Source organism: Arachis ipaensis, chromosome B04, assembly GCF_000816755.2.
Source record: "Arachis ipaensis cultivar K30076 chromosome B04, Araip1.1, whole genome shotgun sequence".
Taxonomy (NCBI): domain Eukaryota; kingdom Viridiplantae; phylum Streptophyta; class Magnoliopsida; order Fabales; family Fabaceae; genus Arachis; species Arachis ipaensis.
Genome location: NC_029788.2, coordinates 117085509 through 117090393, shown reverse-complemented (window position 1 = coordinate 117090393; position 4885 = coordinate 117085509).

Below are 4885 nucleotides of genomic sequence, written 5' to 3'. Positions count from 1 at the left end.
TTTCCATTTCCTTTTCTATTTTTTAACACAGTAGCTATGATGAATTCCTACTCTTCTCCATGTATATAAAACTCCTCTTGAAGTATCCATGGAGCACGCCTAAGGAGTTAGAGAGATTCGAGCTTAAAGTGGTTGAATTTCGACATTTTTGCGATACTTTTGGCCAAAAATGAAATTGCACCATCAGCAGCTGTGTTTCTGTCCTTGTATGCATGTTTTTCAGTGCGTGAAAGGTTTAATAACTGAATTACATAGGAGGTAAGGGTTAGGATTAGTTAGAGTATGTTTGTGCTTGTTTTCGGTGTTTATATGAGCCACTTTGTGGTGATTTTGTGTTTGATTCTTAATTCTAGAAATTTAGTGATGCTTCTCTATTTTGAACTGTTATTTGAGTGATATATGAAGCTTATTTACCTCTGAAAACTGTATGGGACAGTCAAAAAATTAATGGAGCACTTGGGGTTTAAGTTTCAAGCTTTAAACGTCACAAAAAGTGGAAAAAAAAAATATAAAAACTGCACCTCTAAAATTTTTAGTCACTAAGAGCACGAAATTATGATAGAAAACAGTTTAAAAGTAGGTACAGAAATAGTTTTAATCCTATGGAAGAAAGGTGGAAAGGTAAAAAATGTGTTATGGTCATTTTTGGGTAAAAAGAGAGTTGAAAATGTAATTTAAATGAAAAATAAGTAAATTTTGAATTTAGTATCATTAGGGATAAAATAGTAATTATATAAAATATTTGGGTCAAGATTATAATTATAAAAAGTTTTGGACCTAAATAAAAGTTTTAGTAAAAATTAAAAGTAAAACGGTAAAAAGCGATAACTAGAATAAGTAAATAAATTAATAAAAGGTAAATTTTGTTTTAGGTCCCTTAGGGTGAAAATTGAAATTTAATAAAAATATTAGGAATATTTTTAATCATAGGCAACTATTAGGATTAATCCGGTAAAATTTTGATGCTAAATAAGATTAAACGGTAAAATTAGAGTACTTAGGGGCATATTAGTCATTTCAGGCATAAAGTCAAAGGAAAAAAGAATAATTAACTTAATGAAGGAGAAAAGGTCTATTAGAAAAAAATATGAGGGTAAAATGGTGAAGTAAAAACAATAGTGGTAAAAGGGTCACTAAAAGCCTAAAGAAAACTAGAAAAACGAAGTTATATACAAAAAGGGTAAAATTGAAAATGTACAAAAATTCCAACGACAAAATTGAAAATATATAAAGTACTAAGATAAAATAGTAAATGTGATGAAGGCTGAGATTTAAAGAGCAGAGACCAGGCACAAGTTGTATTTAAAAAGAATGGGAGAGAGAAGTCCTTTAAAGATAAAGTTTATTGAGATATGCCACGGAAAAATAACTGTAAACCTCAAGGTGCTAGAGGTTGTTTGGAGGTGGATATTACCCACTAACTGCTAAAACTCTATTTCCCCTTTGTGCATATATTATGGCGTCAAGCTTTCTGATGATTGCCTGTTGTCACAAACTGGTGGTATTTTTAACCACATTGACACGTATGCATGGACAGACGCAATTGGGAAACCATATCTAGGACTAGTTCCTAGGTAACATTGTGTAAGAACCCAGTTTTTGGTAAACAGAATTTTTTGGCTATTTTAAAATTTATTTCGCAAAATCTAGAATCACAGCCCAATAAGAAATAGTGAGGCTAACCCAATGGTAAAAAAAAACAAAAATTAAAAAGAAAAAGGCTATTAATAAGGTCAAAATTGAATTTATGAGGGTAATTAATTCTCCCTAAGTCAAGTTTGACTAGTAAATAATAGATATTAAATTACCATTGGTTTATTTTCTCACTAGAGACTTTTTGAGCCAGAAATTCACTTTTAGTGACGGTTTTGCATGCCCCGAGAAAAACTCTTGTAACCGAAAACTTCAAAACTAGTGGTAAAAATAATTTCTACCTTGATAATTGTGTCCCAAGATTAATATTATCCATTCATTCATGATTTATTTCTTTAAGAATAAATCTTAGCCATTAATTATTTTACCACACAATAAAAGTTACCCGAACCAAATTTCTGACTAGTATTCCGCAAACGACTCCTAGAGATCCCAAATCTTCTTACTTGGCATCCAAGTAACTTGTATCTCCTTCTCAGCCTTTGAGCCGAGACTATCTCAGCCTTTTCACCCCTCTCTGCTGTGTTTTTTAACCTTGAGTAATTAACTGCGGTTAACCGTGGATAAGCTCGACACGTAAGCGCTGACCAAGCTTCCTCGTTTTCATGCCCCTTATTCATTAAAGCTCAGCCCTTGACCCCGAAAATTCCAGCCCCTTTTACCATAATAAATTTATCAAGACTTTGATTTTTTATTTAAGGAAGCATTTGTCATAAAATTCACAAAACACTTTACACATTTTTACACTCTTTTAACCAAATTCTTGAGAGAGAAAGAGTGAAAATTCTGCACACACTACCTGCGTTTTCAGCTTCTTATCTCACCATTCATACACTATTCTTCAAGTGTTCTTTAAGGACTCAAACCATACAAGCACAAACTCTTGTCTGTTTTCTCCAATCTTTGTGTTTATACCGAATTCGGCTAGGTAAACTTTTGTTCTTTCTCCTTTTCTTTTCCTTTTAAAAAGAAATAGTAACCATGATGAATTCTTACTCTCCTCTATATATAGAGAACTCCTCTTGAAGCATCCATGGAGCACGCCTAAGGAGTTAGAGAGATTCAAGCTCAAAGTGGTTGAATTTCGACGTTTTTGTGATACTTTTGGCCAAAAACCAAACTGCACCATCATCAGCTGTGCTCCTGCCCTTGTGTGCACATTTTTCAGTATGTGAAAGGTTTAATAACGAAATTATATAAGAGGTAAGGGTTAGGATTAGTTAGAGTATGTTTGCGCTTATTTTCAGTGTTCATATGAGCCACTTTGTGATGATTTTGTGCCTAGGACCAGGCATGAATCATACTTGGTTGCTGCATTCTCTGTGTTTGTGATTGCTTACTTGTACATGTGATTGTGTTTTATCCCTACTTCTTGTATTTTGTGCTTGGTTACTATTATGCTATATACTTGTGCTTGTACTTGTTTGTGTGACTTACTGACCTAACTGTGCGAAGTCTTAGACTTAGGCTACGAAACCCCTTAGGTTTTCTTGTGTAGTACCCTGCTGGGAACCTTAGGTTCTCATCCCTTATTTCCCCATTCTGAAGATGCAAACCGGCGAGATCTTCTTTGAGTTTTCAGCCTTGGGACTAGCGAGCAACAGTAGCATTACCAGAGGATCAGAGCGACTTCTATTACTTCCACACATTACTTCCGTGTTTCTTCAGCTACCAGGGTTTGATGACTAGCAGTAGTTATAATAGTAGCAGTAGTAGTTGTCTTTGCCCTCGCTTTGTATAGACTTTTAGAGGGCTAGGTACTTTTGTAAATACCTATATAAACAAGTTAGAAGGGGTCCCAGGCTAGGGTGACTCTTGTGAGTTGAGGCCTGTTAGTTTAAATATAGAGTTTGTAAATATTTTCATGAATAAGCAACGACGTAACCCAATGTGAATTATGATGTACTAAATGAGCCTTCGGGCATATATGTATGATATTACTATATTTTCTGTATTTCCTATGCTTTATGTATATATTATCTATTTATCTATCACCTATTTCGTTATATCTATATATCTGACACGCAATCTTGATTAGCGCTACAGGCTCATATGTATATATAATATAAGATTTAGAGTCTCTAGGGAAAGCAGTATAGTAGCGCCTGGCGGCTAGCATTGGTTATAACGTGCTAGAAGCTGGGTCGTTATAAATGGTATCAGATCAGTTCGTTCTTGGTAGAGCCTGTGGATGGACTGACCATGCTTTACCACATGCTCTGCTTGTGTATTTCCATGCTGCTAGGGTATCTCTAATGATACATTTTGCATGATGGTCTGTGAGCATTTTAATTTTGGAAATGTTAGCACTTAAACTAGATATGTTAAGACTGATCACCTTAACATTGATCATTTGGTGTTAACAGAACCTTGATGTTTGCAAACAAGCGTAGCCAACGTCAAGCGAGTCCGAGGTTCAAGCCGGCATTTGACCCGACTGTCTTGTTAGAATCTATGAACGTAATGGCTGTAGCTATGTGTGATTTCATCGCTGTAACCAACAGAGTAGTGGAAAGAATGGAACGACAGTAAGGGAACGGTAATGGGAACGACCAAGGAAATGGAAACGGATCGGAAAATAGGATACCCGAGGGGGATAGGCCAATGATTTTGGCATATTTTCTTAAAGTTAATCCACCCAATTTCTCTAGAACCACCAAACCGATCGGGGCAGATGATTGGTTTCGTGCCATAGAACGGGCTCTACAGATGCAACATGTCCCTGAAGAATAACAAGTGGAGTTCACCACTTACATGCTGAAGGGGATGCACATCATTGGTGGCAGGAAGTGAGCCAGTTGTTGGAACAAGGAGGCGCTGAGATTACTTGGGTTGATTTTCGCACTGAGTTCTACAAGAAGTATTTCCCACCATCTGTTCGCACTGCCAAGGAGTTGGAATTACTACAGTTGAGGCGAGAAAGCATGACGGTGGCTGAGTACACCCGGATATTTAAGGACTTGTGTCGATTTTCGAAGGCGTGTCAAGGAAATCTTGCAGAATATGAGGACTGGAAGTGTATTAAATATGAGGGAGGTCTTAGGGAGGATTTGTTAGCCTTAGTGGGTCCAATGTGTAACACCCTAACTATCAAAACTTATGCTTCCAGCTGTGCGACTCTGATAGCTCTGGTGTTACGATGACCTTGAAAGTATTTAATACTAAAATATGAGCCTGTTTAAAATTTAGACCGAATTTTTCGAAAACATACATTCATACTTACAAAATAAGT